Raw genomic sequence first — 14,401 nt, 5'->3', positions numbered from 1 at the left:
TAGGATTGCAGGGTAACGTGACCACAAGGGCTGACTCCCTGGAGATTTGCTGCCATATTGTCTCTTAAAGGTACAGCATGAGTGTCCTTCCAGTGATGTCCATGGGCATTTTTTTCCTCTGGTGTTTTCTTCCACAGACAAATTTATCTAGTAGAAGGTGATAGGAGACTCCTAAACACATGTAGCAGGAGGGCAGCAATAGAAGTGGATATAGTCTATGAACTATTTCAGCATTTACCACATCAGCATGGATCCAGGTCCAGGGTTCAATGGAGGTAAGATGCAAAAATGCATAGTGCTCCCAGTCACCACATCACAGGACATGGCTGATGTTCTTGAAGGTGTGGAGGTTAACAGCACTCAGGAGGAGCATTGGCCAAAGGGATTTGAGGATTCATTTAGATTTGATCTTTTTAACTAATCATGTCATGTTTTCAACCTTCCCAGAGGTTATATGTAATCATGAGAGTGTGGCATTTGGATAATAGTAGCCCCTTCCTGAATAATCATTATTGTGCTGTGTGTACCTCAGTCACTTGATGTCACAGTTGGTAAGTCATTGGGGAAGAGGGAAATGTGACTGAGCACAGAGGTTGTCCAGGGGGGTTAAAATGCATGACATGTGTTTATTGCTTCTTCTCACTCTCTTTCTTGATGCTGATGGACTCTCTCAGTGCACAGACATATAATGGACAGAGATTCTGTCTTGACAGCACAAAGATCAGCTATTGCAGTGACCACTGACCTAAGACCCAGAGGGTGAAGATGCAGGTGAACCTCTGTGTTCATCTGCATCTTCCCTTCAACCCTTCCAGGCCAGGCAGGTCCATGGTATTCATGCAGATGAAACAATATTAACTGAGCCATTGGGATGTCCAGCATGCCTTTATTCTTGGGTGGGCCACCTATGCAAGCTGCAAGCTGCATGTCTATCTGCATATCTCATATCGTGGCCCCTGCTCCCAATGTGGCACCCATGGTGGTACCAGAACCCTTCCATGTCTTTCATCATCATTTCCCCCAACAGGGAGTCCCTATCTGTTTAAGTACTACAGGGGAACCAAGCCGATAAGATGCCAGAACATTACATAACATAACTTAATTCTGTGCATCTGAGCCCACTTCATGTGATGGGAACAGTTTATTAGACGCAGTCTCAAGGCTATGAGAACATTAGTTATCAGGCCCCTCCAAGGCCATGGGAACACTGATCCCCTTAGCTACCCAGGCACCTGGGTGATGAAGCCAGACTGCCTCCACCTACCCTACAACCTCTCTGTCTGTGTTGACTCATAGACAAGGTTACACATGGAATTTATTCTGAGCCAAATAGCATGAAACACCATGCAAGTGGAATATTGCTGTAAATTAAATTGTGTAAAACTGCCAGATAGTATAAACTAGCAAAAACAATAATAACTGTACAGCATGCAGACTAACCAGCTTCATATAAAATTCCCACTATCACAATGGGGGTGCTTGTCCCTCTGAGCCGAGTGGGGACCCTCATCCAGGTTCTTCACTTCTCTGTCCATAAGTGGAGAGGCACGTGCAAGTGGGGTGCTTCATGTGCTGACAAACCAACCCCCACCACTGTCCCTGCACCTCTGAGAGAGCAGCCCCAGGCCCCAGGTCTCTGCAGTTTGCATTCATTGTTGCAATTAGCACAGAGGAAACACCATGAACTTTGGGCTGAGATGGGCACTTACTCTGATGCTTTTACATGTAGCATTAAGAAGAATCTGGGGATTTGAGTTTCTCTGTGTGTATGCCCCTCCTAATGAGAATATCCTGTCTGAAGATGTACAATATGAGTTGGAGCTGCAGGACACCTGAGACAGCCTGGGGTTCTCTGAGACTCTGCAGTAAATGATCTGGATTCAGTTTCAGAGACTATTATATAACCTGGATCGGCCAGCATCCAAGAAGGAGACTGGGGTGGATAAGTGTTGTTAAAAATAAAGCTAACCATCACACTACAGAATGCACTGCATCAGTGAAAGACACTTTCACCATCTGAAGAGACGATTTGAAAAGCACTGCCTATCTGCAAATGAGAGTCAAGAGCACAGTCCTGCATTATAGCATGGGGGACACAGAGAGGACACACCAGTGTGAACCCTGACACAATCCTGTGGCAGAAGGGGCTTCAACCAACAGGAGGCGCCCAGGACCCATGAGTTCTGCAGGAGCAGGACACTTGCTGTTTAATGAAGGCTTAGTTTCATCTCTGCCCAAGGACCTTCCTCTCTACGTGATATTCAACATGTAGATACCTAAGAAAGCAACTTAGACTCATCACAATGAGTCTAAGACTCATCATCTTAGACTCATCATTGTGATGAGTCTAAGTGGATGCTTCTCCTCTATCTAAATACACTAGCAGACACGTGTGATCTCTGACTTGGAAGTTTTCCCTTAAATAGCTTTGTTGTGACAGTGGTTTTGTTTTTTGTTTGACTGGATCATAAGCTGCCTGAAGACTTGGCTAAAAGCCACTTCTTGGTTTGTACATAGTCTGCTTATAGGTGATCCAAGCCTGTGAACTGGTGTCTCAGAAAGGCTGATTTCACCAATATGGGTGGGCACCCTCCACTCCACTGAGGGACTGACTAGAGCAAATAGTAAATGAGAGAAAATTAACCCCTTCCCACCTGCGTCCTGAAATCTGGAGCTGGGGCAGAAGTCTTCTCCTGTCCTGGGCACCCTGGTGCTCAGCATGCAGACCAGGCTTAGTTAAGAAAGCAGCTCTCCTGTGTCTGCTGCTTCAACCCCAACTCATGGGACTTTTGGATGACTCACAGTCATAATGAGAGCATCATGTAAATGTAAACAAAAATGCACATATTGTGGGCCAGCTTCCTTGAAGAACCAGGACCGATGGTTTCATAAAGCAGAGCGTGTACAAGTATTCCCATTAGAACACACAACTGTTAACTTGAATCAGTACAGAAAACATGGTGAACTAAGTGGAATAATGGGGAAGGTTGGAACAAGCCAGACAAACTTTGACAGAAACAGCAGAGGAAACTATCTCAGAGCTCTATTTTTCGATGTGGTGGGAGAGACAACTTCTGCTTGGAGTGCTGTGCATCATTTCAATCCCCCATTGATGTCTAAGGGGAGACCCCAGATTCTTGTCAGATTTCCCATGTTGGAGCAGATGGAGAAGAGGCAGGAAAGACCCATCAGTTGTCAGCAGTGAAACATGAAGGCAAGTAGAGTTTCACTACCTACTCCATCTAACAACTATAACATGCATGGACACACATGAGATAAGGAGTCATTATGTGTGGACAACCACTGTATGTATAGAAAATGAAATGCATGACTATTAAAAAGCAAATGATGATGAAGGTGAAAAAGATGATGGTGATGATGGGCTGAGACAGAGATATTGGTCCTTTGAAACTACAGCTCCTCTTCCAGACACACTGTGGCTCCTCCAGGCAGGGGTGCTCTCTCATCCCTTTAAGTGCTGAGAGGTTTCATAAATGGAGCCCCCGTGAATCATGCAGCTTGGGAGAGTCAGTGTGTGACAAGGTCAGTAAATATACCAAAGAGGTCCAAGTCTGATTACTGGGACCTTTGATAGTGTTACCTTATTTAATAGGCACTGTGAAAATATGCATGTGGGTAACAAGGAGCCCCCTTTCCACCCAGGTGATATAACATGCTCCTTATTTCTCTTAATATTTACCTGTACACTTATAGAGTTTCTCTTTCCAAGCAACCTGTGTTTATAATTACTTAGGTATTCTCTAAGATGATATAATCTCTATCATGCCCTGTGCTTCCTTCTGGGTCTTCAGTTGAAATTTCTTCACACTCATATGTCTAGTTACACTCAGTTCATGAACATGGGACATATTCCTGTGTGTGACTCAAACAAACTCCAGCATCTACACCTGACCCAGTTCCAAAGTCACTCCCACATTGTGGGTAATTTTTCCACCAACCCTCCCCTCCTGATACTACAACCTGTTGTCATCCCTATGGCTGCTGTAATAAATGAACAAGGACAATGTAACCTGGCCAGTATCTGGGTATTTTTGTAGAAACATGCCACACACACACAAAAAAAATCATTAAAATAGTGATGAATTGACCTTTATTAAAATGAAATGTATCTGTTCTACCAAACCACCAAAAATTCCACTAAAGGAATTAAAAGACAATCACAGACAGAGAATATACTTCCAAGTCATATGTCTGATGAAAGAGTTTATTATACATTAAGAATGTTAGAAAATTAGGAAAGTGCTAATCAACATTTTTAATCTGTCTGAAAGATGCATGAGAATTTTAAAGTGTCACCTATTCATCTAGTCCACCATTTCTTCTTATGCTCAGTAAGGTGAGGCTGACCTCTCATCTAATTCCAATGTGTCTCATGACAGGTGATTCCCTAACCCAGACTTATGTATTGATTGTGTTCAATAGAATAGACATCCCCACAGAGGTCCCAGAAAGGCAGGGTACCTGACCACAGTCCCTCCCAACTTATAAGAAGAGTTTCCCACAAGAAAAATTTGATTCCAGGTCCAGGGCCCATCAACACCTGGTCTGTGGAGGCTCTAGCTCTCTCCTAACACAGGGCTAAGTTCTCTGGACAATCACTTATACAATCCCTGGAAAACAATTTGTATATGCATTTCAAAACACAAAAGCCCACAATGATTTGGACCATCCCATAGCCCCCATGACCCAGACATGCAAATTCAGTCCTTCAAACCAAGTCTTTGGATTGTGTCATTGTAAGTTATTATGCAGGGTGTAAAAGACCTCCTGTTCAGTGAGTCACTTAGTGCCCTGGAGTTGCCGATGAAGCTCAAGCTGGAGTTGATAGATGTCCCTTTAGATTGAAAGTAAAGGCTCCTCACTAGTGATGTTGGACATCCTCCCATGAGTGCTGAATGCAGTTCCACTTTGGGGAGTGGAACACAGCTTAGAGAAGCCTGCAGCACAAGTGAGTTGTTGGCAAGTGACAAGAGCATCTTCATCATCCATACTATTTCTTCCATGATTGAGGAAGCCCAATGGGATGGAGGTGGGTCATGGAGTGGGGTAGCCTTTTCTATGATATGGCTTCACCCTCTGCTGGCAGCTCCAAGGGTCCTTCTGGAGAGGAAATACAAGCATACCCTCCTCCCCAAGTTAATAAATCAGCTGTTCCTTTGTGGCTGGTGAGGGATGAACAGCCATTCATGATTCAAATTTTGGGGTTAACTGTCCAGTTTGAATTGCTTGATTGACAAGACTTAGCTCGGCTCTCACAAACAGGGAGAGACACTTCTGTGAAGTTAATTGGGTGTTTTCTCTTCTCTCAGTTTTAGCCCTTAACCGAGAGATTAGGGTGGTTCCCAACACTTGGTTGCCTGGTTCAAATGGGCAGGGAGCAGTGCGAACTAGGCTCCCAGCAGCATAGTCTGAGAAAAGCCAGGGTTTTAAAAGTGTCACCTTTTTTTTTTCCTGTGCTTGGAAAGACAAGCCCCCCTTGCTGTTTCTGCAAGTTGTGATGAGCTTGAGCAGAGAGTTAACTGCCCTGTTGTTCTCTGGACCTGGTAGCTACTAGTTTTAGAATCTGCAGGGTTTCAAAAACTCAGGTGCTTATTTTTCCTTCTCCTTTTTTTTTTCTACTTCTGCTTCCCTCCTTTCTAACTCACTCTAATGCCCTTCCTTCCCATGCTGCACATGAATGTGGCACACGTCCTTTTCCTTTATTCCTTCTTACCCTTCTCCTGCACAGTCCTTCACTTCCTTAATTTCATCTTTCTCTTTCTTTTCTATCACTTCTTTGATTCTTACTTTTTTATTTTTCTTTTTTCTTTACACAATCACCCTTCAGCTTGCACAGACCCTCTTTGATTTACACAAACCCTCTTCGACTTACACAACCCTTCTTCAACTCTTCTAGCCCATTTTAGTTTGCCCTTTTAACTCATCCAGCCATAACCAACTTTAGAATGACCCACATTCAATCCTATATTAATTTCAAGATATAATGCCATAATTTTATACTTTTCATTACCAAAACCTACATTTTCCCCATTTGATTAAAATTCTCAACTTTTAGTAACCAATAAAGTAATTAATTAGCATGTTTTAGATTCAGAACTTTATGAACATATTTCACAACTTTCAGAAACAGTTTTTTTCTCCACTGGCAAATACATTTGCATTTTTTATTATTGGTGATTACTGCATTTCTTGAGTGTGCTCAAAGTGAGCTGTCTCATTATCTAGTGCCCTTGACAACTTCAGGGAGGCTGGAGAAGAGGGAGGGAGGAGACACCAGAAGTGACAGTGCTTGTTCCCATGAACAAAGCAGTTTCTGAGCCTCCAGAAGAGGAATTCAGAGTGATTAAAATACATTTTTCACATTGTTTTTCTTACTGAGCCTTTTTACTGTGTGAGAGGGGAACAAGATCTCTTTCCCTCTTTAAACAAGCAATTTAAATTCTTTCTGAGTAGAATCCTTATGATGTAACAACATTAGAGATCTCATTCCATTTACCAGAGGTTTAGCAAGACATTTTGAGACTGAGACTGAGCTGTTCCTTTCAAAACAGAAACAAAAACAAAATCTGAAGCAAGTAGAACATTCAAGCAAACCAGTATTCTCAAATTAAATCTTCTAAGAGGAGGGAGAGAGACACTAGCCTTAGAACTGTATCTCACACCACCTGGTGCTACAAATGACCCTCACAAGATCTAAATGGTGTGAAGCCCAAACAGCAGAGACACTATCTCACACCAACAAGTACAGTGAGTAACTTTTAAGGTCCAAATGGCACAGACCCCAAACAGCAGAGACAGAAGATTCTAGGGTTTTACAAAACAGCAAAATTAAAACAAAGTTTCCCAAAACACAAGAAATCAAACAGCCCTGATTCCACTTATCTACTGCAAAGTGGCTGCAAGACAGGTGGCCCTGGAAGAAATCTCCTTCCCTTTATCACAGACACATCGGCAGCATAACCAAAAACCTCTCGGTACTTCTGGCCCCTTATTTGGGATGAAAGGCACCAAATCCCATCTGTCTGGATGTGCCTGTCTGCAGCAATGGCTCGTAGCCTCTGACCCTGTTCATCCGACAGATGTGGGAGGAACTCTGTCCAGCAGCATGCTCTTCCCATCTGCTGCAGATGGTAAATAAGTTGTCCTGGACACACTCTTGCCGTTATGGTGGAAAAGGGGTTAGCAATTCCCTGTAGTGGAGAGCACCCCAAGTTCTTCTCCCAAATGGCTTTTATTGGGAATGGTATATACAGCATACATGCATAGCTCATCAATCAATGTCAAAAAGGCTATAGTCATACAGAAATGGGTGTTATCTATAGATAACAATTGAAGGAACATAGAGATTTGTCATGGGTCAGGGTCTGTTGGTCATGGCGGTGCCAGAGGGTCTTTCAGACGTGTTTCATGAGATAAGGAGTTTACTCTTTATGCTTTGAATTCAAACATCCGGTTTATACCACCAGGGCTATACAAAACAAAGCAGAACAAGCTTCAAAGGATACAATGTACATTTGAGGCCTTATTCCCATGGGAACCCTCGTTGTTAGAGCTGGGCCATGTCTGCCACCTGTGTTACCTGGTTTTCCAGGGAGACTTATTAGCCCCTTTCAGAGCTTGCTCTCACAGGGATACAATCTTGGAAACCACACAGAGTGGTCCCCAGCACAGGGCTTCTTCAGGAGCAATGCACATGGAGGTTAAGGCTTGTTTTAATCTCTCTCCCAGAGCTTCCTCTCCATCTCACCTTCAGCATGCAGATACATAAGAAACTGTTCACCCCAGTGAGTCCAAAGTGGTTGCATCTACATCTAAATACATTAAGCAGGCACATATAACCAAGATCTAATAAACTGTTCCCCTAAATATCTGCATTGTGTCTGCTAATTTTTCCTGTTAGTTTGAGTAGATAACAAGGTGCCAAAACCTTTTGCCTGAAAGTCATTCTTGGGTCTGTCCATAGTGTGTTTACACGTGAACTTCACTTTGAATTCTGGTGCAGTAAAGCAGATTGTTCTCCTCAATGTGGGTGGGCACCTTCCACATCACTGAATGGCTGAGTGGAACAAACAGTGAAGGAGGGAAAACTAAGCCCTTTTTACCCATGTGCTGGATACTGGAGCTGGGGCAGGGGTCTTGTCCTGTCCTGGGCACCCCTAGTCCTCAGCATTTAACTCAGGCTGAGTTATGACAGCAGCTCTCCTGTGTCTGCTGCCAGCCACCAGAGCTCATTGAAATTTAGGAGGTTTCATTGTCGAGACAATGAGCATCGACTCCTTGTAAATGTAAGTGTGCATGTCTGTTTGCTTCTCTGGAGGACCATGGCTATTCTGTGTAAAGAAGAGGGCATGCAAGTTTGACCCTTCATAGGGAATGATCCCATTAGAGAACACTTATGTTTTTATTGGAAACAGCACTGGGCACTCAGTGAACACGAGGGAGGATCCCATTAATGTCAGGCTACCAATTGCAAAGCTGTTTCCTAATATTCCCTGGGTGCTTGTCTGTTGATCACCATTGAAAATTGTGGAGCCTTGTGATGACTCAGAGATCACTGAGGGTGGAATGAGCAGTACTGCATGGAATCAGAGCTCACTGTGACAGCGTCAGCAGACTAAGCTGATTGCAAGCCAAGGCCACAAGTCCTCAGTGATTGATCTTGCAAATGACTTTTTCCATATTGATCTCAGACCATATCCAAATGCAACCTGCTTTTCATGTGGGAATATCAATCATGCACACACACTGAAACAAACAAACAAACAAAGAAACAAACAAAAGAAGATGTATTTGACTAATCAGATTATTGTGAACATTCGCCAAGAAGTATGTTTGCTTGATACAGGTGCCAAGGGTAGTAATACATGATAATGACAAGATCAACATAGAAGGTAACTGTGCAGTGACTCCAATGACTTGGTGGCACATGGAACTGACATGTGCTTGATAAATCCAGCACAGGTGCACAATCCTGTGGAAATGGGGACTTTCTCTTACTCTCTTATGTAGAAATCACCTGTCACATTCTTCAGCCAGTGAAAACCAGAATAAATGTTTGTGCCTGACCCAGGAACTGAGAACTTTGTGCCTGCCAGGCTGATGGATTTGAGGACATGGAGTCCTCATGGGAAACATCACACAGCTCCTCCATGACTGACCCCAGAGATGACCAGCTTAGAAAGGGAGCCTGAGTAACAACCAGCAGCACCTGAGTTCTCACCTCTGATGCCTTGATCAGTGCAGGAGTGTCAACGATGGTTGAACCAGAAACCCAGATGCAAGGGGAGATGGTGGTTCCGGCAGCCCCTGACAGGTGCAGCTGTGGGTCACTGAGCAGTGGTTCTGTTTCTGTGTGGGATGCTGGGGTCTGAGGTCCTCAAGGCAAATGGTAGAAGGGAAGAACAAGCATTAGGATGGAGAGTCAATAAAGGAAGGAAAGCCAGGGCGTCCTTCACAGAATTGACCTCACTCACTAAACAAGTCCCATTCAGGCCTAGAACTCATGTGGATGCCCCATCCCATAGGTAGGAACTGGGAAGAAAGGAGCCTTCAAGAGCATTGCCATGAAACTCATCACTGTGTGTCTGTGTGTAAATAATTGAGCAACATAAATGTGGTGGGATTAGGGCCTCATGCAGGATCCTCAGAGGGGACCTTCAAACAGAGGAATCTGAGGACACCAGAGGCTTCCAAAGGCCCTAAGAACTTCCAGACTCAGAAGTGTTGGCAGTGACAGTGCATTGGGCAGCTCCAGGAAAGGGGCTCCCTGGTGGCTCATGCAGCCCTTGTTTGGAGGTTCCCTGCAGAGTCACTGGGGTTTAATAAGATCAGTTATCTGTGTCTAGAGATGTCAAAGCACATTGTGTCATTCTGGAAGCATTCTGAAGTCAGGGTTCTGTCTTCAATTCTCAACTAGTGCCAAGGAGATGCCCATGCCCTCTGAGGCCAGACAGGACCCCCCCTGCCCTGCAGGACTCAGGCTGGGCAGCAGGAGACGTGCAAGACCCACAAGTTCAGGGCTGCAGGCCCAGCATCAGGTGGAGATGGAGCTGGGCAGAGATTCCCTCTGAGGGCCTGCATCCCCCTCTTCCCATAAAAACACCTAAAGTTGAGTTGGACATGAGGTGACTGCAAATACCCAATTCCATTAGAGCATTTATGAAAGTATAAAGCATGAAGACCACAACCAATAAGGGTATTTCTATGGCTTCTTTATATCTCAATTGTAAGGAGCTTGACACAGGGATTATTTTATTAACTCACTAGGTGGAGAATTTTGTAGACACACTGGCCCAGTAATAAGACATTCATGTACCAAGGCCAGACTGTCCCAGGTGTCTCTGTGTCACTCCAAGTTGGGATCACCATGAAAGAGCATGTCCTGTGGGGCCTTGTTTCCCAGGGGAAGAGCTATTTCTTTACAGAACTTAGGGACCTGGCAGGGGCCACATATCCTCACACAGGGATTAGGACTGGGTCTATCAGACTCCCACTGAATGTGGTCTCTGTGTCCTCCAACTTTTCTCAGGTGGGGTCAGGACTTCAGCTATGAAACACTCTCCCTCATGAATATGCAGAGGAGAGAAGTAGACTAGGTTGAATATGAGTGTGTCTGGTCCCTGAGAGCATCACCCATGGCTACACCCTCCCCTACAGAAATCTTGACAGCATATCCCCTCACAGTGGACTGGAGCAGAAAAGCCCTCTACCTGGTGGCAGTGGCTATAGCTAAAAAGATCTCCAGTCTCTGGGTTGATGAGGGTACCAAGGAAACAGTCAAAGGGACACTTTCCACAAACTTCATGTCTACTATCCACAGGTGAGCACTCCCAGGTGCAGCTGGTGCAGTCTGGGGCATTGGTGAGGAAGACTGGGGCTTTAGTGAAGATCTCCTAAAAGGCTTATGGATACACCTTCACAGGCTACTGAATACATTGGGTGCAAAAGGCCCCAGGACAAGGGCTTGATCAGATGGGGAGAATCCCCCAATGATAGTGAAAGAAAGTACACACAGAAGTTCCAGGGCAGAGTCACCATGACTGCAGACATGTCCCATGAGTAGAGCATACATGGGGCTGAACAGTCTCAAAGCTAAGGACTTGGCCATGTATTACTGCATGAGAGACACTGTGATGACCCACATGCTGAATGTGTCACAGACCATGAGGGGTGGGGCAGTTTGGCTGGGTAGAGGACATGGCAGGGAGATGGGTCTCCTGACTTCCTCACACACAGGTGGGATCTGAGAGTAGGACTGATGCTGCCATGGGCACATCAGAAACTCAGGGAATGTTCCAGGAGACCAGATATACTGTGGGGAAGAGGCAGGGACGATGCTGCAGAAAGGGCTCCTATTATCTGTTGTCATTTTGCAGGGACCCATTTGGAGCCTCCTGGTCCTCTGAAAGAAGTGTTTCATCAAGGCTTCATCTGGGAATCCTTGGTCAGGGTTACCTTGGGGATTTGAACAAGGTGATGCCTAGCAAATTCTAGTGCATTTGCTTATTTGTGAAAACTGGACTTGTGATTGGGGAAAAGTAAGTCCATGAAAGTAAAGGGGAATTTCTATGTCCTTCTCTCTGGTCCAGCATCACACAGATGACATTCTAGCAGCAAAGTCCACATTCCATCACAGTCTGTGACATAGCAGTGTTCGTTCAGCCCTCTCTCAGGGTGAGATCCTGTGGATTCTCCTCACCTGAGAACAAAGCCCCATGAGTGCCCCTGTCTCTGAGCTAGTACTGATGTCATCACACAGCAAGGGGCATCACAGGGACACCCTTGACAGTGGAACACCCACATTCAGCCTCTACTATCTTCTTATGTCAATGGAAACAATTATCACGCACCTGGCTCTGCAATCTACACACATTGTTCTTGTACATTCTGGAGGTCAGTGTGAAAGTGTCAGTTCAAACCAGCTTCACTTACCATCCATGGAAATTCACCCCCATGCATGGAGTACCATTTTCCATTTAGCACATCGATACTATGAGTACATCAGGCTCAAGTTCAGAGGATGCCCATTATGTGTGGCCATGGTGACAAACTCCCATGGGTCACACGCAGGCATGAATAGAGACTGTGAGAGAGTGGAGATGGTTCTTATGAAATTAACTGTCAAAGAATCAGGGAGCTCCATTATACTCCCGCCCCTGCTTCTGGATAACAGCTGCACTGAACATCCATGTAAACACAGATACTAATAGAGAGCATCAGGTTGAACCCACAATGATGACCAGTTTAACATAACATCAGATCCACCAGCTCCAGTAATGGGAGGTTATTTGAAAGATCTATTCATCCCATAATGAGTGGATAAAGAAAATAATGCTTTTCATATAAATTATGATTTTATTTATACCTGTTATTTTCTGTTAGTAGTTTGCACCAAGGTTTTCCATAATCTAATTTTTTAAAAAAATTTCAATATACTTACTTCTCAATTTCTATATGAATCTTCACCGAAGCACACCTAGTCATGACTGAGTTTTGTCTGTGTCCCAAATGTGTGGACCTGGTTTTACCACAGAATGCTAGGAAGATGGAAAACAAAGAAGCAGAGATGCTGCATATTCAGCACCTAAGCTCCCACTAAAGAAACATGTTCCCAGGCATCACTTCCCCACTTCTCTGGGAGAGGTTCACGCTTTCTGTCTCCCAAAGAACAACACAGACCCTCCATCTCCTCACAACACTGTGTCCACAAGCTCTGGGGCCACACTGTCTCCTGAGTTCATAGTCTGATTCACTTTGTAGAGGAAATAGGACAGATGCAACATCCTGATGACATGAAGAGGAACCTCCTGCAATTTTAATGCTCCCTTGTGGTCATGAGCATTGAATTACCTTGGTGTGTCTCATTACTGCTAGATTTTCAAAGGGCATATCTCATTTTAAATATCTCTGATTTATGAAAATTTCACTATCTTCTGTCAGTCATGCATCTCATGATCAGTTGGGGCATGGGGACTAGCATAGGCTCAAAATGTGGGGAGTAACTGTTAACAGACATGTGTCCCTTAGATATGTCACACTCTGGGACCATGCCCTTAATGTCCATCCAGCAACAGAGCTCCCTATATAGCAGGAGGGCATGCAAATAGGGCTCATCTACTCATGGAAAGTAGCCCAGCCCTGACCCTGCAGCTCTGAGACAGGAGCCCAGCCCTGGATTTCCAGGTGTTCCTGTAGTCTTGTCAGGATAGAACACAGACCACTCACCATGGAGTTTGGTTTCATGCTGGGTTTTCCTTGTTGCTGTTTTAACAGGTAATCTCTAGAGAATGGGAGACACTGAGTGTGTGAATGGATACATCTGAGAGATAAAGTGGATGGGCGAGAGTTTCCTGACCTGATGTCTTTGTGTCTGCAGGTGTCCAGTGTGAAGTGCAGCTGGTGGAGTCTGGGGGAGGCCTGGTGAAGCCTGGGGGGTCTCTGAGACCGTTCCTGTGCAGTCTCTGGATTCACCATCAGTAGTAGCTACTGGATGCACTGGGTCCGCCAGGCTCTAGGGGAAGGGGACTGGAATGGGATCTCAGCAGATTAGTGATAGTGGTGGTAGCACATACTACGCCAACTCTGTGAAGGGCCGATTCACCATCTCCAGAGACAATGCCAAGAACAAGCTCTATCTGCAAATGAATAGCCTGAGACCTGAGGACACGGCCCTGTATTACTGTGGGAGTGACACAGTGAGGGGAAGTCATTGTGAACCCTGACACAAACCTCCCTGAAGGAGACAGGGGGGCTGGACTGCAGGGGAAGCTCCGAACACCAGGGGATGCTCAGGGCACATTGAGTACTGGGTGCAGTTCTGAAACAGCTGCAAATGCACTTTAACTGTTGGATTTCTGAAGCTGTGGGGTTAGTTTTCTACACGGCAGTTTCTACACAGGGCCCTGACTTCCTTTATGGTTCTGTGATTACTTCTTAACTACATGAATTGCAGAGGCTTGCTGTAATAGAAGGGAAACATTTTCACACACACAGGATGCAGAAAGTCACAACATTTGCTTAATGTTGTCCTAATGAATCATAGTTGAATTATTCAATCTTCATGACCGATATCAGCTAAATGCAACCAGACGTTCTGCTAGAGTCAACAGTGCACCACAGCCCCACACAGCTCAGAGTCCAAGCCAGCCAGCAGCAGACACATGCATGCTGAACAGTAGGCAAAAATGCATATGAGCCCAATGACAGAGGGAAAGTGCCCTGGGGGAGACAGAATTGACCTGACTCCATGTTCATGATGACCAATAGCAGTTGACATCATGTAGGTATAGAGTGACCCCCAACCTAAATTGGTACAAGTGTCCAGGATGGTGATGTCACACCCAAAGAGGGACTATGAAATCATTTGTCACTTCATTGTGGA

At 45.0% G+C, this 14,401-nt stretch overlaps 1 pseudogene; it reads left to right on the top strand.

The window, feature by feature from the left end:
- Nucleotides 1-10,655: 10,655 nt before the first annotated feature.
- On the top strand, nucleotides 10,656-13,715 carry LOC123816358 (annotated as a pseudogene).
- Nucleotides 13,716-14,401: the final 686 nt, after the last annotated feature.

Source organism: Phyllostomus hastatus, unplaced genomic scaffold, assembly GCF_019186645.2.
Source record: "Phyllostomus hastatus isolate PE091 unplaced genomic scaffold, TTU_PhHast_1.1 phas_contig_2046, whole genome shotgun sequence".
NCBI lineage: Eukaryota > Metazoa > Chordata > Mammalia > Chiroptera > Phyllostomidae > Phyllostomus > Phyllostomus hastatus.
This window is presented reverse-complemented; position numbering and strand designations above follow the sequence as displayed.